The 26,462-nt window shown below is 35.1% G+C and overlaps 1 long non-coding RNA gene across 1 annotated transcript; it reads right to left on the reverse strand.

Moving 5' to 3' along the window:
* Nucleotides 1-21,911: 21,911 nt before the first annotated feature.
* On the reverse strand, nucleotides 21,912-24,035 carry LOC146950708 (uncharacterized). Its single transcript, XR_015025486.1, has 2 exons — nucleotides 23,484-24,035; nucleotides 21,912-22,207 (listed from the first exon to the last, which is right to left on the reverse strand). It is a non-coding gene; the product is annotated as an uncharacterized LOC146950708 (long non-coding RNA).
* Between the last annotated feature and the right edge of the window lie 2,427 nt (nucleotides 24,036-26,462).

A 26,462-nucleotide genomic window follows, 5' to 3' on the forward strand; every position in this document is an offset into this window, starting at 1 on the left:
ATTAGCCAGTCAAAATTGAATCATGACTCACTTATTTTTCACCAACCAATCAAAATTGATCATGATATGATTTTTTCCCTATATATAAACAATTTGATTTTTTATTATTTTCATTTACCTCTTCCTCCCATAAAAAATCATTGTTTTCAACCTCATTATCTTTTTGTTTTATTTTTTTATTTTTTATTGTTTTATTGTTTATTTAACATTTCTTATTGTTATGTTCCTTTTTATGAGATTTCTAAGGTTGATGTTTCTTATTCATATTCTCTTTTCAATTTAAATGAGTTTATACTATTTTTAAAATTAATATCCTAATTAAAGATTATTAAATTATTATGTTTTTTAAGTGAAAAAATATTATGTTTTATTCAACGTCATATTTTTGTATCCATCATTCATTCTATTATTAAAATTAATAATCACATACACCCTCTGGTCACTAATATAAGCAAAAGTTTGATTTTTAGATTCATTCATTAAATGACGTATGTAGTCTTTATTATAGACTACATACGTCATTTAATGAATGAATCTAAAAATCAAACTTTTGCTTATATTAGTGACCGGAGGGTGTATGCTTTAAAACTGCATAAATATTTTTATTAATTACCTTATTTATAAGTAGAAAGTGGTAAAAGTCTTATAATGACAAAACTAAATGAATTTTTGATTTCTTATTAATATCTTTCAATGGCACTTTGCCCCCTCAAAAAAAAACATGTTTCAATGACAACCATCAAATTATTATCATTGTTTGATTTTTCAACCAATCAAATGAATTCATCCACCCGTTGTCTTAATTTTTGACCAATTAGATTTAACAAAATGATGAAAGGTTTCAATCATACACGTATTTTTTAACAATAAGCTAAATATAATGTTTTTTCCAACAAATATAATTCTTATAACAAGCAAATTGTATGTTTTTCCACTCAACTTTCAACCATAACATAGCATGTTGACATGACATTTTTTTCTTTTATTTGTCTACAAAAGATGCAAAACCATGCAAGAATTTAATGTTATATCAATTGTCTAATTCAATGTATTTATTGGTTTGGTTTGAATGTGTTTTTCCATGATGTTATAGGTTTTTGGTACAAAATTGGATGAAGAAGAAAACAATTAATTTTGTTTCGGGAAAGAAAAAAAATCTAACAACTAATTACTAACATTTGACATTAAAAAGGCATTTGTTTTATAGGATATCTTTTTTCTTAATTAAATATATAACTTTTAAACTATGATAATCAATAAAATCTTATGTCTTTCATTTTAAATAGTATTCAAGACATTTTGCTAATTCCCTAAAAAAAGACATTTTGCAAATTAAAAATAGAAAATAATTGACATTTTAAGGATCTACACTAACAAGTTTTTTTAAGATAAAAATAAAATTTATGGAGAAAAAAAAAGTAGGGGACGTAAATCTAACCCGATAAAAAATTAGGGACATAAATCGAATCCAAAAAAAGAGCCAACACAGTCTTTTCTATTCATTTCAGTGATAGTCTTTGTCCCAATTGTTGTTTTTATCATCTTGAATTTCATTTGAAAATATTATGACACTTAATCAAATGAACTTTGTTCATCGATATGACCACATATGCTAAAATTAATTTATGATAAAATATTTCTAAGTATACAACAATGCCTTAAACTTTTGTAAAAAAAATGTCTTAATTTTTTTACTAAAGCCTTAAATATTATACTATATACATTAAATTTTTTCAGCTTATTATAGAAGTTTCTTATTCATAGCACCATCATCACTAATTATAATTTACAATTTTTTGTCTTGGACCATGAGAATTGCTACAAAAAAAAAATAAGCAAATTTGTTGCTAATTTTTAAAAAGTTACTTTGAAATTAAACCAAGATTGTATTCCCATTTTTTATTAATATGAAATTTATATTTATATTGTTAATATATTTCATGCAGTGACCTTTAACCACATAAATATGATTAATACCGGTATTCAATTGAAATTAAATTTAAATTATAAACATTTGTGAAGTAATTAATTTTTTACCTCTCAAAATAGGAATTTTTTTTCTTTGTGAAAAAAATATATTTTTGTTGTAAAGGACTCTTTGTGTAATATCCCGCCTGTCAGTATCAGAACTGTATCAGTTGATCGTTCCAGAGAACTTATTTTGAATGAAAGTTTAATGGAGAATATGTATTATGTTATTGCAGCTTAATACGGATAAAGTATCAGTGTTGGGTTAAACACGCTTAAGTCAAGGGCATTATGGTCATTTCACGCTAAAGGATATTTATTGGATTGGGACCAAAGAATATCCCATTATTCCTTTATTCTTCTCTCTCCAAAAGTTGGAAAAGGCATTTTCTCTCTTCCTCTCCTCTTCTCCATCGATCTCTCTTCTCTCCTCACCTCATCATGTCATCAAATCTTCTTCCTCAAGGTTCATGATTCAAGTTTTGGTTTCCCTATGATTCTACAAGAGGTTAGTAACTTGGATTAAGCTTGTTTTCTCTTCCTCTCCTTTTTAGAAGATATTCAAGCTTAGGGTTTATGCATGGTTTGGTGAAGTGGAAGCTTGAGCTTTGCTTATGTTATGGTTTTATCTCCATGAAGGGAGTGCTATGAAGCTTGGAATGGATTGATCTCAATATTTTCTCTCCTTAAGAGAAGTTTATGAGAAACTAGGGTTTTGGTTAGAAAGCTTTGAGTTGAAATTAAGATGATCAACAAGAGATCATGAAGCTTGGAATTGCAAAGAAACAACAAGATTAGAGTGGTTTGAACAAAGAAAGCATAAGAGACCAAGAGCTAGGGTTTTTGGCATGCTTGAGCTTAGGACTTGGGGTAACCTTGTCTAGGTGAGTTCCTTAGATAGTTCCCACCCTTGGGAATACGTGATTCATGCTTGCAAGAAAATATATATTTATTTAGTGTTTCTACATAGAAATTATTACCCTATTTGTATGCCATGCTTGCTTGACTTGTGAACACTTGCTAAGTTCATGTTTTACAGGTTTCTAATGATCCTAAGGGTCATATAGCACTTGGAGATGCTTGGTTTGAGGTTTTTAAGTCAAAAATATCCATTTTGAGGTTGCTGGACTGTCACAACTCGCCACGGCGAGCAAATAGCTCGCTAGGCGAGCTAGAGGGCCGAATAGGGGGTACTGCTCGCCCCAACCCGCAGCTGCAAGCAGCTACTCGCCACGGCGAGCAAGCTTACTTGCGAGGCGAGTGGACAGTGCACAATGCACTGTTTGCTTGTTTCGCGTATTGTTGGCTTGTCCCGGCTCAAGTTTTCTTCAAGTAGTCTTTTTATAAATAAACCCCTCAAACCAAGATCCTAATTGTTAAAGTTGAAAAGGAGATTTTCTTAAAATAAAGCAAGTATTTGGCAAGTATATTCAAGCATGGTAAGCGAGAGAATAGTAAGACAAGAATCGGGTAGCAAGATAATTATTCAGGAAGGGAATGAAGTAGAGCCTTGACATAGCTTGTCAAGAACTAGAATAGTTAGAAAGAAATAGAATGCCATGCATTAGTAATATGCTTGATAAGACGCGAGGTAATGTGAGTGTTATCTTCGCATAGAAGTAAGTGTCATACGAGTATGGCAAGACGTGAATCGATTTCATATCCATTCACAAAGTAAGTTAAGCAAGCATATAGTTACCTCTAGTGGGATCGTTTAAGGGTCCGAGGTAAAAGAGATAGCATGTTTGAGTATATTCTTCATGCATAAGACTAAGACTTTTAAGAAAGAAAGAGTGGCATGTCTCTTGTTATCCAAATTGGATTCAAGGGGTTCCTCAAGGGGGAATGGTTAAGTCGCAAGGGAGCCGCATTTCACTAAGTTAAGGTGTCGTGTCTTTTGTATACCTTCCAAGGTTGGGTACAAAAGGTTCTCCAAGGGGAATGGGGTAAGCCGTAAGGGACCCACACATTCACTAAGGGAGTCCGGTGCGCTCTAGTTAAGCATTTCACCGGTAGTAAGGGATTATCTTCCGGGGTTACTCCACTCGGGACTAATCCGTAAAATGGACTCAGATAATATTGTTTGTTACACGCTAACATAATCAATGAAGCTAACTATGCATATTTCTTATACATTTATATGTTATGTCATAGAGACTTGACGTAGTTCGTCAAGAAGTAGTAAGTGAGCAAGAATCACTTTTGTGATAAGAGATGATATGTTGTAGATACAACATATTAAGCAAGTAGAAGCAAGTAAAGAAAGTTATACCAGTGACGATCTTAGGTTTCCCCTATTCGTCCGGTTTAGATGTCGTGTCATGTTAGTAGTATAAGAAAGACTTGATACGTAGAGTGTATTCTTGGCATTGCGGTGTTAGGAACCCCTTAACCGCCATGACACGTATAGGAAGAGAATCCTATAACAAGTTAAGGAAAAGCCTATGACGGGTCTAGTATGCACGACCGTCTAGGAAAGCAAGTCCCCACACACGTATAATCAACCGGCAGGTTGTATTGCAGACACGTGGTGACCGTAGGTTTCCCCCGTTGTTGCCTATAGCCTAGGATTAGGTGGAACTCACTGAGACATTATGTCTCATCCCAATCCTTATTTGTTTCAGATATTAGGATGGATTAGCAAGCTAGTAACCGGATGGATGTTTCAACAAGTGTTCGTTCGTATCACCTGCAGCATGATATGGATTCTAAAGGATGCCTCTATCATATTTAGAAAAGTTGAGTTGTAATATTATACTACGAACGCATTTGTTGTACATGATATTCATTCGAAGTTTTATTGTCGTAATTATAATGTATCCAGTACTAAAAATAACTCATGTGCTAGACTTTCTAGATACGTCTAGTATGGGTGTTACATTTGGTATCAGAGCAGGTCGATTCAGACCGTGCCTTGGGTCATTAAGTTACAACAAAGGTAGTGGGACCATTGGGCTTCGGGTGAATGTTTTAGTTGTCATTGTTAATTGAGCCCGATCAACTCAATTTAGCATTCGACGATTAGAATGGATGCCTGAGAGCTGAATAGGACCCTGGAGGAACGAAGTATGTGATGAAGATGCATTGGAAAGTAAGAACTCGGAAGGAGTATTAGTAAGAAGTTTGATTGTGCCAATAGGTGGCCGGTGAACTAAGTAGTAGAAATGTGAATTCTTTGGGAATGTAAGGTAATGTTAAGAAGGGACGTTCCGACAGCGTTGGGTAAGATGTTGTAGATACATCGTATACCCATGAGTAAAGAGTTGGAAATGTCTAAGTATGATCTGAAGCTTCAGTAAGATTTGTTGTTGGAACAAATTTATTGTATAGGAAGGATTTGTGTTCCAGAACGTCAGCGCAGGGCTACAAGTTAGAAAGAAGTTGACGTAGACTGGAGGAATTAGTAGGCTCTCAGGGATAGCGTTATGTGAATGAGGTTATGGACTTGTAAGCTCAGAGTGGACAAGGTTCTAGTGTTCTGAAAGTGTGTTAAGTCGCAATGTAGCGAGGCAAGTTACTCGTAGTAGAAGAAGTTAAGGATTTAAGCGAAAGTTTATGTCATCAGGACTAAGGCATTGATTTTCAACGAGCCGAGAACTGTATTGAAATAGGTTGATGGTTGCTGTGCATATATTGTAGAATATTTTATGTTGATAGGAATGAATGATATGCATTGGACTACTTGAGAAATAAGAATTTTCATGTAAAGTATATTTATAAGGAGATTGAACTTAAGAAACTCGCCAATAGCAAACCTGAGGCGAAATTCCCAGTTTTTCGAAAACCGTTAGTTCGTCTATAGGATTTGCAGTAATTATTGGAGAGTTATCTTCACAAATCTTTAAAGCAACAAAAACCTTTTATGACATCAAGTAATGAATGCATATCACATCCTAAGATTTTCAAAGGAAAAGGCATGAGCAGCTATTAACTAAAATCGATACGGTTAAGGTGGCTTTAGAGTTATTGTGTCAAGGGTCGAGGAGGAGCTTAGACCAAGAGTTTAGAGGTTCGGTATTTAGAATGGAAGCCACGGATGTGAAGACTTGAAGAAAGAAGTTAAAGTGGTTCAAAGTTACGAGATATTACAAGGTTCTTGGATTTTGTGGAATGATGACGTATTCCTCGAATCTATGTTTTGCTTGATTAACTTGCTAAGACTCGTCATGTTGTTGCATAATGAGGTTACATGATTTTAGAAAGATATATGCGTATGGGTGATTGAAGTTGAGATTTTGAAAATTCAAAAGAAAATTTTGCAGGTACCGGTTGTTACGACTCGCGCAGGGTATACTAAACCCACTAGGACTAAGATTTGATGGCACGTATGTGTTGTCAATGTTGGAACAAAATGTGTTTAACAATGAACCTTAAAGGGTTTTGATGATAACAAGGTATTAAAAATTGTAAATTGGACTAGCTAATATTTGTTCAAGTGTACAGGACCATAATTATAAAGTTACATCATCATTGGTTCTGAATGAGCAAATAAAGAGCTATGGAAACAACAAAAATTTGAAGCTTGGACGCTCCTGAAGGCAACTTGCTACTGAAGAGAAAAAGCGCTCCTGAAGTCAAGCTGCTCCTGAAGAAATAGCGCTCCTGAAGTAAGCTGCTCCTGAAGAATAGTGCTTCTGAAGACAAGAGGTCCAGAAGCCACATCATCAGAAACTGCGTCATCAGAAGCTGCAGAAGTCATATCATCAGAAGCTGCATCATCAGAAGCTGCCTCATCAGAAGCCATTTCACCAGAAGCTGAATATCAACTGGATTTGCAAAGAATCAAGAATTGAAGAATTATCAATGCAAAAGCTGTCTATTGGATTCGAAAACACAAACAAAGGATTAGTGGAGTTTGCAACGGTCATTTCAAAGGTGTTTGAAGGCGTGTGTTTGCAATTTGGACGAAAGCGTTGACATTGTACTTTGTACGAATTGTACAACCACGTTCTCCACTACTCTGTTTTGTGTCCGCGCTACAGGACAAGAAAACAGCTCCAGAATACGGTTTCGCCTGCATAGATGTTCCTTTGGATAAGGAATGGATTTCAAATTTGTTCTTCATAGGACAACAGCCAAATCAGGCAAAAGATTATTGGTGAAAGATCAAGCTTCAACAACGACTCTTTGGTGTGCTGGCAATTTCACAACGTCTCTTTCACACCACTATATAAAGGAGTGAAGACCTAGAGAATTGGTAATGCATGAACTCTGAACGAAAGACTCACAAAGATTTTCACAAGTACCAAACCTCTGCTGAAATTGTTCTGCATTCACTTAGAATTTCTGTGTCTCAAAGTCATATCTTAGAAATTCTTAAGTCCATTGAGTCTGTATCTGATTTGTATTGTGAGCACCTCTGATTGTATATCAAGTGTTCAACCTTAAACAATTTTCTGTGTAATTTTGTTTAGTTAGGAAGTCTCTTGCAGTTGTGCTTGAGCAGGAAGTCTCTTGATTGTGTTCTTGAGCAAAGGAAGTCTCTTGCTTGTGTGCTTGAGCATTGGAAGTCTCTTGCTTGTGTGCTTGAGCATTGGAAGTCTCTTGCTTGTGTGCTTGAGCATTTGTAATCAAATATTACTCATAGTGAAATCTCCTTGGAAGTGCAAGGGGGACTGGACTACTTCCGGATTGTGGAAGGAACCAGTATAATTGCTTTGTGTCGTTCTTCTTCTCTCTCTCTCTGTTTTATTCCGCTGCATTTAGATTCTGATTATCACTTCAGAAGCTGTCTCGCTTAGCTTCTGATCAGTGTGTTCAGTTTTTAGGAGAAACGAATAATTTTTCTAAAACACAATTCAACCCCCCTTCTTGTGTTTTTCTCACCTTCAATTGGTATCTAGAGCCTTGGTCTGTTGTGTATCACTTAACCGTGCAACAGTCAAAGATCTGAGAAAAACATGTCTACTCCTACTCCTACTGGTCCTGGTGATACTAGCTATAAACATGTCTCACATGATTATAGTGATAGTAAGAAAACCAGTATTGGAAAAGTTCCAAAGTTCAATGGAGATGCTGAAGAGTTCTCTTGGTGGAAGACCAACTTTTACAGTTACATCATGAGCCTAGATGAAGAATTATGGGATATTCTGGAAGATGGTGTTGGTGATTTAGTCCTTGATGAAGAAGGAGCTGCTGTGGATAGAAAGAAACATACTCCAGAACTGAGGAAACTTTACAAGAAGCATCATATTATCAGAGGAGCTCTTGTCACTGCCATACCCAAAGCAGAATACATGAAGATGAGTGACAAATCCACTGCTAAAGCTATGTTTGCTTCTCTCTGTTCAAATTATGAAGGGAGCAAGAAGGTCAAAGAAGCAAAGGCTCTCCTGCTTGTACATCAGTATGAGTTATTCAAAATGAAGGATGATGAAACTATTGAGGAGATGTACTCAAGGTTTCAAACCTTAGTTTCTGGTCTACAGATTCTAAAGAAGAGCTATGTTGCTTCTGATCATGTAAGCAAGATACTCAGAAGCTTACCTGCCAGATGGAGACCAAAAGTGACTGCCATTGAGGAAGCTAAAGATTTAAACACTTTAAGTGTCGAAGATCTTGTTAGTTCTCTCAAAGTTCATGAGTTAAGTCTTAATGAACATGAGTCTACTAAGAAGAGTAAATCAATAGCTCTTCCATCCAAAGGCAAGTCATCAAAAGCTCTCAAAGTGGTTGAATCTGAAGAGGAAGAACAGTCAAGTTCAGACTCTGAACCAGATGCTGCAGAAATGGCCATGCTCTCAAACAGACTTCAATATCTGGCCAAGAAGAACAGAAAGTTTCTCTCCAGAAGGGGTAACTCCAGAAGCTCAAGGAAAGAAGATCAGAAGGGATGCTTCAACTGTAAGAAGCCAGGTCACTTCATTGCTGAATGCCCTGATCTTCAAAGAGAAAAGTCAAAGGACAAGTCAAAGAGGTCTACATTCAAACCAAGCAAATTCAAGAAGCAGATTAAGCAGAGTTTAATGGCAACCTGGGATGATTTGGGTAGTGAATCTGGATCTGATAAAGAGGAAGCTGATGAAGATGCAAAGGTAGCTGTTGGGTTGGTAGCAACAGCAACTTCAGAAGCTGGGTCAGATTCAGACTCAGAAGATGAAAACGAGGTATATTCCAAAATTCCCAGAGATGAACTTGTTGAGTCACTTAAAGAACTTCTTACACATTTTGAAGTAAGAACCAATGAGTTGAAGGATTTAAAAGAAAAATATGCTGATTTGGTACAACAGCAAAAATCAACTTTATTGGATCTGAAAGCTTCTGAACAAGGACTTAGGGGCTTTGACTTCATGTGTAAAACATATGAAGATCAGCTCAGGTTCTTATGTCAGAAGCTACAAGAAAAGTGTAATGAAAAACCTTTAAGTAACCATGAAATTGCTCTTGAAGATTTTATTATATCTGGCATTGACAGAAGCAGAGTGGCTTCTATGATTTATAGCATTTACAAGAACAATGGCAGAGGAATTGGTTTTCCAGAAGTGAAACTGGAGAAAACCAATCTAAAGTCTTGTTGTGAATGCATCAAGGAAGGTCTGAAAACATTCTTTGTACCAGAAGGGGCTGAGTTGGAAACTGTTGTTCAATCAGAACCTGAAGCTTCTAGTTCTAAGGCTAAGATTATTTCAAAGCCAAAGAACTCTAAGTCAAAGGCTATGATCAAATCTGATTCCAAGACTTCAAAGGTTAGGATCCTGAAAAGATCAGAACCTATTCCTCAGAGTCTGGTGAAACCAAAATCTGGGGTTCTGAAGTCTAAGTTTCAGAAGAAGACAGTTACTGCTTCTGAAGTACCAAAACCTAAGGTGATGGTTAATCAGAAGCAACCCAACTCACAGCACAAGGTACAAGAAGTGAAGAGTAAAGCCTTAAGTACTAACCTTCCAGGACCCATAGAACAATGGGTACCTAAAACTAAAAATGTCAATGATGCAGGTATGTCTAAGAGCAGTGCCAAAGCAAAGATCATGGTACCTAGACAGCGGTTGCTCAAGACACATGACAGGAGACAAGTCCATGTTCCTCAGTCTAACAATGAAAGAGGGAGGAAATGTGAAATTTGGAGGCAACCAGTCAGGCAGGATCATAGGTACAGGAACTATTGGTAATTCCTCTACCTCAATTAATAATGTATGGTTGGTAGATGGTCTTGAACATAACCTTTTGAGCATTAGTCAATTTTGTGATAATGGTTATGATGTGCTTTTTGAAAGACCCAACTGTACAGTAATCAACAAGGAAGACAAATCCATTGTGTTCAAAGGAAAGAGAGTTGACAATGTCTATAAAATCAATTTTTCTGAACTGGCTGATCAGAAGGTGGTTTGCCTACTATCAGTGAATGATAAGAAATGGATGTGGCACAGAAGGTTGGGACATGCTAACTGGAGGTTAATCTCTAAGCTTAGTAAGTTACAACTTGTGAAAGGGCTACCAGACATTGACTATCATTCAGATGCACTCTGTGGTGCATGTCAGAGAGGGAAAATTGTGAAATCATCTTTTAAATCCAAAGACATTGTTTCAACCTCAAGACCGTTAGAATTACTCCATATTGATTTATTTGGACCAGTAAGTACTGCATCCTTATATGGAAGTAGATATGGATTAGTCATTGTTGATGATTACAGCAGATGGACTTGGGTGAAATTCATAAAGAGTAAAGATGTTGCGTGTGATGTATTCAGTAGCTTCTGCACTCAAATTCAATCTGAAAAAGAATCAAAAATTTTGAAAGTCAGAAGTGATCATGGTGGAGAATTTGAAAATGAGCCATTTGAAGCTTTTTGTGAAAAACATGGAATTTTCCATGAATTCTCTTCTCCTAGAACACCACAACAAAATGGGGTTGTAGAGAGAAAGAATAGAACTTTACAAGAAATGGCCAGAACCATGATTCATGAAAACAATTTACCAAAACATTTTTGGGCAGAAGCAGTGAATACAGCATGCTATGTTCAAAACAGGATCTATATTAGACCTATTTTGGAGAAAACAGCATATGAACTCTTTAAAGGAAGAAAACCCAATATCTCTTACTTTCATCAATTTGGATGTACATGTTACATTCTGAACAACAAGCTCTACCTAAAGAAATTTGATGCAAAGGCCCAAAGAGGAATCTTTTTAGGTTACTCTGAAAGGTCAAAGGCATACAGAGTGTATAATTCAGAGACACTCTGTGTTGAAGAATCTATGCACGTTATATTTGATGACAAGGAGCTTGAAGATAAAACTTCAAAGCAAGGTGAAAGTTTTGCAGAGATACAGGTTCCTGAAGCTACTCCAGAACCTGATCAGATAGCTGAATCTGAAGATAGTCCAGAAGCTGAACCCACATCAGAAGCGCAAGATGAAACTGCTTCTGATGAAGCACAAGATGACTCACATCAAGAAGATCCTCCCAGAAACACATTCAAACACAAGTCTTCACATCCTGAGGAGCTAATCATTGGAAACAAAGATAGTCCAAGAAGAACAAGATCACATTTCAGACAAGAAGAGTCAATGATTGGACTAATCTCAATGATCGAACCTACAACAGTTGATGAAGCACTTTCAGATGATGGATGGATCCTAGCTATGCAAGAAGAGTTGAATCAATTTCAAAGAAATGATGTGTGGGATCTGGTACCCAAACCTCAGCACAAGAACATTATTGGAACAAAATGGGTATTCAGAAACAAGCTGAATGAGCAAGGTGAAGTAACAAGAAACAAAGCCAGGCTTGTTGCACAAGGGTATAGTCAACAAGAAGGCATTGATTACACTGAAACGTTTGCTCCAGTTGCAAGATTGGAAGCAATCAGGTTACTTCTTTCCTATGCAGTTAATTATGGCATAATATTATATCAAATGGATGTCAAGAGTGCATTTCTAAATGGTGTCATAGAAGAAGAAGTGTATGTCAAGCAACCTCCTGGATTTGAGGATATTAAATATCCTGACCATGTTTTTAAACTGAAGAAATCACTATATGGCTTGAAACAAGCTCCCAGAGCTTGGTATGATAGACTAAGTAATTTCTTAATCAAAAATGATTTTAAAAGAGGACAGGTCGATACTACACTCTTCAGAAGGACCCTTGAGAAAGATATTCTTGTTGTGCAAATATATGTTGATGATATAATATTTGGTTCTACTAATGCATCTCTTTGCTAGGAATTTTCTGAGTTAATGCAGGATGAATTTGAAATGAGCATGATGGGAGAGCTGAAGTTCTTCCTGGGCATTCAAATCAATCAATGCAAAGATGGAGTCTATGTTCATCAATCAAAGTACACAAAGGAGCTTCTGAAGAAGTTCAAACTTGTAGATTGTAAAGTGATGAACACTCCAATGCACCCTACGTGCAACTTGAGCAAAGAAGATGAAGGAGCTAAAGTAGATCAGAAGCTGTATAGAGGTATGATTGGTTCTTTGTTATACCTCACTGCATCTAGGCCAGATATTTTATTCAGTGTATGCTTGTGTGCAAGATTCCAATCAGATCCTAGAGAATCTCATATGACTGCTGTCAAGAGAATCTTCAGGTATTTGAAAGGAACAACTAATCTTGGACTCCTTTATAGGAAATCCTTAGATTATAAGCTAATTGGATTCTGTGATGCTGATTATGCTGGTGATAGGATTGAAAGAAAGTCAACCAGTGGCAATTGTCAATTTCTGGGTGATAATCTTATATCCTGGGCTAGCAAAAGACAAACAACTATTGCTATGTCTACAGCAGAAGCAGAATACATTTCAGCTGCAAGTTGTTGTACACAACTACTTTGGATGAAACATCAGTTGGAAGATTATCAGATAACTGCTAACAGTATTCCCATTTATTGTGATAATACTGCTGCTATTTGTTTGTCTAAAAATCCAATTTTGCATTCAAGAGCTAAGCACATTGAAATCAAACACCATTTTATCAGAGATTATGTTCAAAAAGGAATTTTAGATATACAATTCATTGATACTGAAAATCAATGGGCTGATATATTTACTAAGCCTTTAACTGTTGAAAGATTTGATTTTATAAAGAAAAATTTGAACATGCACTTTGTATCTGATTAAATGCTTGCTTGCTCCTGAATAGGATTTTAGGTTCTGAAGTTAGTTCAGAAGCAGTAGTCCATCAGAAGCTCTTTATTGAGGTTTTGAGGAAAACTCGCTTCTGATGATGACGTCTGCATCTGAAGTCCAGAAGCTGGATTTGTTGCTTCTGAATAGTTGAATTAGTGGAAACGTTGGAAGTTACCTTTTAAAAAGTAACTTCTGACCCACTAACTTGGTAGTTACTCTGTGAACTTCTTACGTGGCCTGTATGTGTTGGTGTATAACAAAAAGGGCAATGATGATTTAATAGCTTTGAAAGTACTTTTCACGCGCCCCCAATTTTGTCATTAATGTTATGTTTGTTTGTCTCTTTTGAATTGCAATCGTTTTACTTTTAACACTTTGTCAATTCACACACTACTCACTCACAACAAACACATTTGCTCTCAAACCTCTTGCGAAGTAAGCGCATTCTCTCAACCTTAGAACCCTAAAATCTTCATCTTCTTCAAATCTTCGTCAATCATCAAATGGCATCATCAAGCTCAAAAGTTTCAGAATCTACATCAAACAAGCAAAGCGTATCAGAATCTGGGTCCATCTACAAAGAGAAGACTATGGATATTCCATGGGAATCCTTAATAGTTCAAGTAGAGTCACCGGTGGATTTTGCTTCACTCAAGAAGTATGAAGTAAACATGGAAGGTTTGATAGAAACTCAGATGATGTCTGAGTATTTCAAGATGCTAAATGGGCCAACATATGTGAACTTGGTCAAGGACTTTTGGTTAAAAGCTGAAGTGTACAATGAAAAGCCTGCAAAAGTCGTAAGCAAACAAGCGGGGTCAAAGAAAGGGAAAATGGTCATGGATATGAATCCTACATCATTTGATAGCTTAGAAATAAGGTCTGAAGTGATGGGCATTCCTATAACCATCACTGAGGACGTTATAGCTAAAGCTTGTAGGATGCATGCAGAGGGAAGATTCCAAGAAATAGTCAGGAAGGAAGATGTCCTGCTAAAAGGTTACTACAACTCTCTTCTGGGTGGGAAGAAAGATGCCAAGCCTTCAGAGATGGAGATTCACAACAGAATGTTGGTGAAATTCAGTAATGATTGCTTCTTTCAAAGAGCAGGAGGGTCTGACCAACCCAACAACCAACAGAAGCTAGCAATTTATTTCATGACCAATCTTGAAAAGATAAACTTCCCCAGATATGTAATGGATCATCTCTGCTGGGCCATAAACGAAAGCACTACAAGAGGAAGAAAACAAGTACCCTATGGAAGATTGCTGTCTGAAATCTTTCATCAAGGAAGGGTGCTGGAGTTCTTAAAAAGGACAAGGAGTGCTTCTGATAAATGTTTCGAAGTCTCTACTGCTGAAAGGACTATCAGTAGCAGGAGCTTATGCTCTATGAAGTTCATCAAAGAAGCCCCTAAAGATGAAAAGTGGTTAGAGATGACAACTGCTGAAACTGAGATAATCAGGGACTTTCCTCCCATCTTTAAGGAAAGTGACTCTGATTTCCTAGTTCAATCAGTAGCTGAGTACGTCTTGGAGGAAGATGCGAGGTCTCAGGAGGAAGCTGCTCTTGCTAAAGGGAAAGGCAAGAAGGCCAAGGCAGTTGCTGTGTCAGAAGCTGCTGTTTCTGATGCACCTGAAGGGAAAAGGGCCAGAACTAGTTCTGAATCAGAAGCTGCTCCTACTAAAGGAAAGAAGGCCAGAACTAGTACTGAGTCAGAAGCTGCTAAACCTGTTTCTATCAAGGAAAAAGGAAAGATGCAGAAGGTTGGTGCTGCTTCTATTCCACAGAAGAGGAGAAAAGGTAAGGCAGATTTGGTAATCACTCAAGAGCAGCTGGATGAAGCTCTTGAAGAAATAGAGAAAGAGGAGGCTGATCCCAAGCTGAAGAAGAAGAAGGCTCCCCTTCAACTTGTGAGTCCTATGGTTGAGATGACTCGAATAAGGAAAAGGATGGCAGATGAACGTGCTTCTGAACTTATTTCAGACAACAAGTATCTAAAAGCACAATACACTCATCAAAGAGATGAAAAGCTCAAGGCCTTGGGTATGGAAGATTGTGATAGGTACTTCAAAGAGAAATTGGCTGAAGTAAGAGCCATTGCTGGTAAGCCTTCTGAAGACAATGAGGAAGACGATATGATGCTCATTTTTGAAAATGCTCCAGAAGAGGGAACTTCAGAAGCAGTTCCTCAATCTGCTGGTCCACAGAAGATCTCTTCTGAAGCTGGCCCTGCAGATCAGGCAATCCAGATTCCAGTCACCTCTATCCCCATTTCACCCTCTTCACCATCAGCACCTGAATCATTAGAAGACACTTCTGTCTTAGACAATCTTGCTCTCCACTACTCAGGTGAGTTACCCATAGACAAATCTACCTCAGAAAAGGCCTCTGAAACAACTCCAGAAGCAGCTGCTTCTGAAAATGTTGTTTCAGAAAACCCCCATCAACAAACACCTGAACCACAAAAACCCACAACACCCCCACAATCACCAATAGCTACTATTGACCCCCAACTCAACACTCAAACATCATCTTCACCACAACAACCATCAACTGAAACTGAGTTTCAACCTTTACCTGAACACTCTCCAGAACCAACTCCCATGGATGTTGACATCTCTCTAGTCAATGTTCAAGCCTCAACCTCCACCACACACTTTGCCTCTGACCAGCCTTCATCTTCAAACACACAAACACACTTTACCATTCCAGTTCCTAACCCTGTTCAAGATTTGGAAATCAATGATTCTGATCTTGAAATCCTTGAACAACCACCCACAGACATCCTGGAATCTGGATATATTAATTCTGAGCTTCTGACAATTCTGAGTCAATTGCATAATCTAGTGGATCAAAGAGGGACAATTGATCTCACAGGTGCATATGAAGACTCCTGGGCATCTCTTCAGAACCGGGAAACTGAGCTAATTGAAAGCATAAGGGCTAAGTGCATCAGAAGCAAGGAAGCTACTGTCAGGAAGTTAATGGAGCATCTGAATCAGAGTCTCAGAGTAAGAAGTTCTACACTGCTCCTGGCAAACCAGCCTTTCTTCTTTGAAACGGATTACTTGACCAGAGAAGCAAGGTTGTGTAAGCTTCTGAAGAAACAGATGGCACAGCAGCAGCAAGAAGCTAGAGAAAGGGAACAAGCTCTTCTTCAGAGGCAACAACAACTTGAAGAACTGTTGAAGAAGAAGATTGAAGAAATGGAAGAGATGAAGAAACAACAACAAACCAACCCTTAGTTGCACACCCTTGTGTTTTTCTTTGTTTGTTGTCTGTTTTAAAATTTCTTAGTCCTTGCTTCTGAAACCATCTTGTCTTATTTCTCTTGCTTCTGAATGCTTACTGATTCTGACTGTTTAGCTGCTTCTGACAATTGAATATACATGTTCATATATTTTGCTCTGATTTATTTAGTTCATTGCTTAGTATACTCTCTCATGTTTGAGTTTTTCTCATATCTCTTTGTCTTTTATGCCTATATATTTCAATTTTTTTTGATAATGACAAAAGGGGGAGTATATGTGACAAGTATTTAAAGGCTCTGAGCCCCATTAATGGCATTTGAAATTTTTGAAAACCTTCTATCATTTTTTTTACCTTATTGGTATAAGCTATGAACGAACGAAGGAGTATCAAAATTCAAGTAAAATTAATTGAACCATTCTTCTTATCTATAAGTTAATTCTTTCAATGATTCAATTTTGTTTTTAAGCTCTGATAATATTATTGCGCGAAAAATGAATTTAATTAACCTGGATAGAACTTAGGGGGAGCTTACAAACCTCACCTTAAAGACTATCAGACTCAGGGGGAGTTTGAGCTTACAAACCTCAGATTCTGAGCTTACAAACCTCAGAACCCCAAAGTCAACTTGTTAATTAGATTAACAACAATTGATCAATTTTAAATACTTTTGTTTGTCATCATCAAAAAGGGGGAGATTGTTGGAACAAAATGTGTTTAACAATGAACCTTAAAGGGTTTTGATGATAACAAGGTATTAAAAATTGTAAATTGGACTAGCTAATATTTGTTCAAGTGTACAGGACCATAATTATAAAGTTACATCATCATTGGTTCTGAATGAGCAAATAAAGAGCTATGGAAACAACAAAAATTTGAAGCTTGGACGCTCCTGAAGGCAACTTGCTACTGAAGAGAAAAAGCGCTCCTGAAGTCAAGCTGCTCCTGAAGAAATAGCGCTCCTGAAGTAAGCTGCTCCTGAAGAATAGTGCTTCTGAAGACAAGAGGTCCAGAAGCCACATCATCAGAAACTGCGTCATCAGAAGCTGCAGAAGTCATATCATCAGAAGCTGCATCATCAGAAGCTGCCTCATCAGAAGCCATTTCACCAGAAGCTGAATATCAACTGGATTTGCAAAGAATCAAGAATTGAAGAATTATCAATGCAAAAGCTGTCTATTGGATTCGAAAACACAAACAAAGGATTAGTGGAGTTTGCAACGGTCATTTCAAAGGTGTTTGAAGGCGTGTGTTTGCAATTTGGACGAAAGCGTTGACATTGTACTTTGTACGAATTGTACAACCACGTTCTCCACTACTCTGTTTTGTGTCCGCGCTACAGGACAAGAAAACAGCTCCAGAATACGGTTTCGCCTGCATAGATGTTCCTTTGGATAAGGAATGGATTTCAAATTTGTTCTTCATAGGACAACAGCCAAATCAGGCAAAAGATTATTGGTGAAAGATCAAGCTTCAACAACGACTCTTTGGTGTGCTGGCAATTTCACAACGTCTCTTTCACACCACTATATAAAGGAGTGAAGACCTAGAGAATTGGTAATGCATGAACTCTGAACGAAAGACTCACAAAGATTTTCACAAGTACCAAACCTCTGCTGAAATTGTTCTGCATTCACTTAGAATTTCTGTGTCTCAAAGTCATATCTTAGAAATTCTTAAGTCCATTGAGTCTGTATCTGATTTGTATTGTGAGCACCTCTGATTGTATATCAAGTGTTCAACCTTAAACAATTTTCTGTGTAATTTTGTTTAGTTAGGAAGTCTCTTGCAGTTGTGCTTGAGCAGGAAGTCTCTTGATTGTGTTCTTGAGCAAAGGAAGTCTCTTGCTTGTGTGCTTGAGCATTGGAAGTCTCTTGCTTGTGTGCTTGAGCATTGGAAGTCTCTTGCTTGTGTGCTTGAGCATTTGTAATCAGATATTACTCATAGTGAAATCTCCTTGGAAGTGCAAGGGGGACTGGACTACTTCCGGATTGTGGAAGGAACCAGTATAATTGCTTTGTGTCGTTCTTCTTCTCTCTCTCTCTCTGTTTTATTCCGCTGCATTTAGATTCTGATTATCACTTCAGAAGCTGTCTCGCTTAGCTTCTGATCAGTGTGTTCAGTTTTTAGGAGAAACGAAGAATTTTTCTAAAACACAATTCAACCCCCCTTCTTGTGTTTTTCTCACCTTCAGTCAACTCGTCCTGTGAATTTAGAGTAACAACTCGGGCATACGTTCAATATATTTTATAAATGGGTATAGTGGAAAACCATCAACGTCAATAACCCATGTGCTAATTTACAAAGTTTTCTTTAGGAGAAAAATTAACGAGCAAGTAATAGTATGATCGAGCAAAACATAGAATGCGAGAATATGAAGGTACAAGATTAGATGCATAAGAAGTCATGTCCGAATGCAAGATGAGTTTATCATGGGAAGTCAGGAAGGACGAATCATGGAAATAGTAAGTAGTAGTAGCAAAGAAGTATACTATGAGTAGAGATTACTCGAGAACAAGTGTAAGTAGGGCATTAATATGTCGAGAGAAAAGTCTACTTCGGGACTTAATTATACAAGCTAAGGGTAGAGTAAGGTTGCAGAATTTATTGCAACAAAGGAAGTTTTGGGAAGAGTTCTAGAAGATAGTAAAGAAATGAAATACAGAGTGTGAAGTTTACCCATTTCAACGGACTAGAGTATTGGTTAAGGCCAGCCGGTGGGAATCAGAGTAGCGCCGCGGAAATTAACCGGTAAAGTTGTGGACGGTGACCATGGAACATTGAATGTTGTAGTAAGAATCTTCGTGAAGAATATTCGAGTCGGTAATACAGTTTTAGTGAGGAGTACTATGAAACGAACGGGGAGTTCTCGACGTGACAAGTAAGTATTGATACTCACACGGTCAGTGATGATTAAGGTAGAAGTATAAAGGGAGTATCTTTGCTTAAGTAAGATGAGAAAGACTAGAGTTATCACAAAGAAAGTAATCGGATTGCTTATCTGGTGGTGTTAAATGTGCAGATGAGCTATTGGCTAGTCCGGAAAGAGCATGTGCTATGATAATGGAATAAGATACATGAGGTTTTCACGATGAAGTACATACCCTCCTATATCAAACTTGTTAAATGATAGCGATACTTGTTAGAATAGTGTCAAGCTATGAGTATAACTTTCTTAAAGTTAAGATTGGTATCAAGGAACTTGGGAATGAAATTGTTTTAAAAATATGAATTTTAAACATTGATGAAACCGATGAGTTGCGCCGTAAGTGAGCAAGCTCACTTAAGACGTAAGGAATTCAAGACCAACTTGTTATAGACAAGTTTGGGGCGAGATGTAAAACCTTTTTAATAAAATTTAGAGACTCGTCCTGTGGTTCTGAGGTACTATTACAAACTTGGTTTCAAAATGAGATTTTCTTTATTCAATTAAATGTTCGTTTTAAGAACCTATGTACCAAAGTTTAGAAATTTCTTGAAGTAAAGTAATGGATTGGGTATCGTTATTAACTAACAAGAAGCGGTATTTGGAAGTGTGCAAGCATTGTGAGGATAAAGTTTTAAAGAGGAAATGACAATGTTCGTGTGATACCAATATCATACAGGAAGCATGATTTTGTATTCAAGTGTTCAATGCAAGTGCAAAAGGATTTAGTAGAAAGTTTTAAGGGAGAGTGAACCACAATAACTAGATATTAAGTTGCCAGGTGAATCGACGTAATGGATGTCGCTTCTTCGTGTCGAGTTAGAAATGACACGAAGAAGGTGGTTACACCTGTTTCAACTTCTTCGTGAAAATTTTTTAACTAGATATTAAGTTTTAATTTTTCAAAATTCGCTTCTTCAGTTTTAATTTTAACATTTTTTTTCCGAAATTTTTTATGATTTTTAATTATTTTTTCAGATTTTTTAATTTAAAAAAAGAATTTTCACAAAAAAAATTTTCCCTGTTTTTTCCCGAATTTTTTTTTACGGTTTTTTCTCCGAAAAATTTCAGTTTTTTCAGTTTTAATTTTAACATTTTTTTTCCGAAATTTTTTATGATTTTTAATTATTTTTTCAGATTTTTTTAATTTAAAAAAAGAATTTTCAAAATTTTGAAATTTTTTTAAAAAATAAGACAGGGGTATTTTCGTCATTTTCCATGCCATTTTGGTAATTTGCTGACGTGGCAGTGATTAAAAGGGGCGAGGGACGAAACTTCAAGTGATTAACTTTTACATGGACGAAATGGGAGGATTAGTAAGCTCAGGGACGAAAATTCAAATGACCTATAATTACAGGGACGAAAAGCATATTTTACCCTATATATATATATATATATATATATATAGAGGGTGTATCAAGTGAGAGGAGTTTTAAAATGAGAGGTGAGAGCATTAAATATTAACCATTTGATTAAAACTAACGGTCCAGATCTTGTGTTGGCTTGAAATTGCAAATTTTGTCTCTTTTCCAAAATCACGCGCGCGTGTAACTAGCGCATGCTCCAGCAATTACTTTCTCCCTTCTCATTTTGATTACCACCTTCTCTCTCCTCTTTCTCACTCTGTAACTCCTCCTTTCTCTTCTCATTTTTTTATTCTTCTCATGACCCTTTGCAAACTATGACTATAGTTTCAACTCACATATTTTATCCCTTTTTCTTCTTCTTAGTCAGTAAGTCCTTTCTTACTTGTTCTCTCCTTTGTAGATAAATTAGTAACCGTGGTTTGACGTGCTTGCATCTCAACATTTGCTATAAATTCATTTTCATGCTTGAAACTAAACAATTAAAATTCAAAACACACAAAAAAAAAAGTTAAATACTATTATAAATTGACTTTGATTTACAAGCTCCCTTTAATTTTAGAACCTCTTGCAATTGACTGGTTGGTGTTCATTTTATTTCTTGAATTGAAACTGAAAATTATATTAGCAAAACAGTTGATCTTTGATTGAAGATTTGAAGTGATATTGTATTTCGCTTTGTTTATTTCTTCCAATTTATGCAGAACTAAAAAAGGAAAATATAAATTTATTCTGGAAAATTATTCTGAAAAACTTGAAACTTTCATCGTCATCTCATCCTTGACCGATCTGCAAAAACACCCTGACTGATTTTCCAAATTTTAATATTAAAAAAATGACCTTTAACATTTTTTTATTTGAAGAACCTAACCAATTATTTGATGGATGATTCTTGAAGAGAAGAGGATGTTAAAATAGATGAGAAGATGACACTGAAGGAAGAAATAAGAAAAAGAGACAGGTTGCGTGTGGGTGAGGATTGGAAGGGATATATCCAAATTAAATAAAAAATACGATCTGAAGAGTTTGTTTTAATCCAAGGGCTGTCTTTTAATGCTCTCACCTCTCATTTTAAAACTCCTCTCACTTGATACACCCTATATATATATATACAAAGATTAGTCTTCCTTTTTTTTCAACACCTAAACGTTATTCTTCTCTATTCTGTAAACAAGTGAGGTCCCTCTTTTATTTCTTGTTGCATATCATCTAAGTTGTGAAGGTGTCACGACCCAAAAACACTAATCGTGACCGGCGCACGAACCAGAACATTCTAGCTCGGCAACCCTATTGATTCAACTTGACAAACTATAAAATAAAAACAATTCCAATTCAGTTTTCACTTCAAAAAATATTTACTGAAATTTCGACAGTGTTTCCTCCGTAAATTCAACATTTCCAAGATATGAATCCTGTTTAAAAAACCTGTTTCATCAACCGGTATCTCAAATAACATTTTTTTTCATACTTGTACAACTCAGAATAAAACATCCTAGACTACCAAATAGCTCCAGATACATCAATTAACATTAAAATATAAAGAGAAGCCAACCAAGGAGGCCTACCAAAAGCGACACTGCGAAAACTTTGAATCTGCTAGCAGTTTTCTACTTAGCTGCTTGAGAATCTGAAAAAAATAGAAAATAAAAGAGTAAGTCACAAAGACTTAGTGAGAGACAACAACCACTACCCACTAGAAGGAAAACACACAATGACACGATTATTTACTTTTCTCAAATCTAATGTATATTTACAAATCTAGTAGCCGTAGAAAATTCTAGTAGTCCGCAACCGTTTATACGCATGAAAATCCAAACATTGTAAATATTTCCAATCAAATAGGTATACTTCAACGAAAGTCTAACATCGTAAAGACATGAAAATAAAATTACAAGTCTTTCAAAAATAAATTGCCGAAAATCATAATAAAAGCCTTCAAAAATATATTGCCAAAAATCATAAATAAAGCCTTTAAAAATATATTATCGAAAATCTTAATAAAAGTCTTTAAAGAAAATATAGAAAACTCCATTTCGTGAAAATAATCAAAATGGGTGAATCGAGAACTAGCTCGATCTCGTTGATGGCCCTCTCCTCCTAATGGTGACCTTTCCATTGAGGCGGCTCCATCTAACGGATAGCTCTTTTCTCTCGACTCAAAATAAGTGTAAAACACTTTTAATTAGGGAGTTTACCTCTCATTGATAGCTCTCTCCTCCTAATGGCGGCATTTTCATAGGGGCGACTCCATCTAACAGAGTAACTCTACCTAATTGAAATCACATACTAGATGCACCTAGGTCGTCGTCATTATAACCATAATTTTCAAAATATCATTCTTAAAGCACAATGCTAAAACCATATTTCACAACATAACAAATCTTATTTCAAAATACGTATCATCAAAACTCAATCGAAAATCTACCACTTATAATCCTAAGTAAATCCGAATTCAAATCCAAATCGTGTACAAATTAATATCGAACCTTTCAAAAATGCATATTTCAAAACCACGTTTCATAACATATCAAACCAACTACGAAAATACATATAATCAAATTCTCCGTTTCAATTTCTCTTCTTTATAAATCACAAGTAAAATCCAAATCTAAATGGAGCACATATTAGTATCGAAAATTCGAAAGAACATATATCTCAAAACCGTATTTCTCCATGTCTCAAAATTCATGTCATATTATATGCAACCAAACCTCAATTTCAAATCTTTTGCAATGCAAACAGAGTATAGTTAAATTTGATGACTTTGAAATTATATAACAATGACGAGAGAAATTTTCAAAGGGTGTGTTCCCCAATTTGATAAATACTTCAACATATAAAATCAACAAAATATCAATAATAACGATAATTAAAATAAATGATAATGATCGTCATCAACTCACATTTATGATGAATCAACTCAATTGCGCTCCATGAGACGCAGTCAAAGCACCACCTGTCAGTTCTAGTGTTCTTTTGAGGAACCAAAACAATTTTTATTGGAAAGTATACTTATTGTACAAAAAAGACAACAACAGTTCCCTTATCCTAGCCTAATAAGTGCACCGATTCTAGCCTGTAAATCTCTAATTTTGCTTTAATCTACAAGTATTAACATTCTTCTAGCTTCCAAATCAACTCATAAGCATGACATACATGCCTAAATGTAAGCCCCAAGGACTGAAACGAAATTGGTGTTTGAATTGTATTTAGAATGGATCGTCTAGTTCTAAGAATTGAAAGATGGTGATTTGAGGTTGTACTCATTTATTTTTATCTCTTTCCCTTTCATATCATATACACTGGTTGACTATTATAATGTGTTAGTGATTGATAAGGCTGAGAATTGATGGGTGAGAAATGGTAAAAGAATAAAATGGAAGAGGATGAAGATCCTGTTGGAACAGAGAAAATGAAAAAGGGAAAGGTGAGATGGTGAAGTTAAAAGAGAAAGAAAAAATGAGAAGGTTCTCGATTCCTTCTCTATTTTATTTGCTGCCATGTATTTTTTTGTTATTATTATTATTTATTTCTATATTTTATTTTTATACTCATTTTTCATTTTTTCCTTATTAAAATAAAGGCTAATGTTAACTTGTGCCCTTAAGGCACATGTTAAGATACTCATTATAGAAATACACTTATTAAAAGGCGTGCATTCAACTTCTTAAAAGTTGTTATATTGTGTTTTCCAATGCAAAATTGCTCTATTTAGGTTGCTTAACATGTGCCCTAAGGGCACAAGTTAACATGACCCGTGTGGGGAACTCTTATAATATACACATTGTTTAAAAAATAGTATATCTTGCATGCTGTTTAGCAAAGGTACCAGGAATTTCATGTTATCTACTAATCAATTTGTATACATGCATATTGATACACATGAATGTTGTTTGCACGTTGGGGTGAGTGGAGTACGTTGATATTTATGTATTCTAAAACGACCAAGGCTTCAAAGTTTTTTTTTGTCCAAATAAATAGTATATATCTACAAAATACGTAGTCATGTTACTTGTAGTATTTTTTCTTTGAGAAATGATATTCGTACATCTATTTTTTGACAACTTTTGAAACAATTCTCTCTCTCTCTCTCTCATACTCAGATATGTTTTTATTCTCTCTCTTCTTTTTTCTCTTTTCATTGTTTTTGTCCAATAAAAAGAGGAGAAAAGTAGTTGTCACAAGAGTTGTACAAAATCGGTTGTACAAATATCACTCCTTTATTTTTTTATATTTAACCATCTTCCTCTTTTGATGTTTCAAGTTTAGATTTTTTGAATTATAATAGTATATGTATAAGTAGGGCTGGGCAAAATTAACGGTTAACCGAACCGAACCGGTTAACCGAACCGAACCATATCAAAATTAACTGAACCATTTCACAAATTTATGAACTGAACCATTATTTTGATAAATTAACCGAACCGAACCATTAATAACCACAGTTATCCAAACCGAACCGAACCGAACCATTAAGCATATCTATTTAAAACCAACTTATTTTAAAAAAAACAATTTATTTTAAAATAACTTATTTTATGCAAAACAACTTATTTTAAAATCAACTTATTCAAAACAGCTTATTTATGCAAAACAGCTTATTAGGATCTCATTTTTCAAAATAACTTATTCAAAACAACTTATTTATACGAAACAACTTATTAGGATCTCATTTTAAAAAACAACTTATTCAAAACATCTTATTTATACAAAACGGCTTATCAAGATCTCTTTTTTCAAAACTACTTATTCAAAACAGCTTATTTATGCAAAACAGCTTATTAGGATCTCATTTTTCAAAATAACTTATTCAAAACAACTTATTTATACGAAACAACTTATTTGGATCTCATTTTAAAAAAAACTTATTCAAAACAGCTTGTTTATACAAAACGGCTTATCAAGATCTCTTTTTTCTTAGGATCTCTTTTTTCAAAATAACTTATTCAAAACAGCTTATTTATACAAAACGACTTATCAAGATCTCTTTTTTCAAAACTACTTATTCAAAACAGCTTAGTTATGCAAAACAACTTATTAGGATCTCTTTTTTCAAAATAACTTATTCAAAATAGCTTATTTATGTAAAACAACTTATTAGGATCTCTTTTTTCAAAATAACTTATTCAAAACAGCTTATTTATACAAAACGGCTTATCAAGATCTCTTTTTTCAAAACTACTTATTCAAAACAGCTTATTTATGCAAAACAGCTTATTAGGATCTCTTTTTTCAAAATAACTTATTCAAAATAGCTTATTTATGTAAAACAGCTTATTAGGATCTCTTTTTTCAAAACTACTTATTCAAAACAGCTTATTTATACAAAATAACTTATTTCAAAATAGCTTATTTATGTAAAAAGCTGTTTTGCATAAATAAGCTGTTTTGAATAAGTTATTTTGAAAAAAGAGATCTTAATAAGCTGTTTTGCATAAATAAGCTGTTTCAAATAAGTTATTTTGAAAAATGAGATCCTAATAAGCTGTTTTGCATAAATAAGTTGTTTTGAATATAAAAAAAAGAGATCTTAATAATTTTTTTGCATAAATAAGTTGTTTTGAATAAGTTATTTCGAAAAATAGATCCTAATAAGCTAATTTGCATAAATAAGCTGTTTTGAATAAGTTATTTTGAAAAAATAGATCCTAATAAGCTGTTTTGCATAAATAAGCTGTTTTGAATAAGTTATTTTGAAAAAAGAGATCCTAATAAGATGTTTTGCATAATTAAGCTGTTTTGAATAAGTTATTTTGAAAAAAAAGATCCTAATAAGCTATTTTGCATAAATAAGCTGTTTTGAATAAGTTATTTTTAAAAAAGAGATCTTAATAAGCTGTTTTGCATAAATAAGCTGTTTCAAATAAGTTATTTTGAAAAAT

Source organism: Medicago sativa, chromosome 2 (genome assembly GCF_051527215.1).
Source record: "Medicago sativa cultivar Bolivia chromosome 2, Bolivia_mono, whole genome shotgun sequence".
Lineage (NCBI taxonomy): Eukaryota > Viridiplantae > Streptophyta > Magnoliopsida > Fabales > Fabaceae > Medicago > Medicago sativa.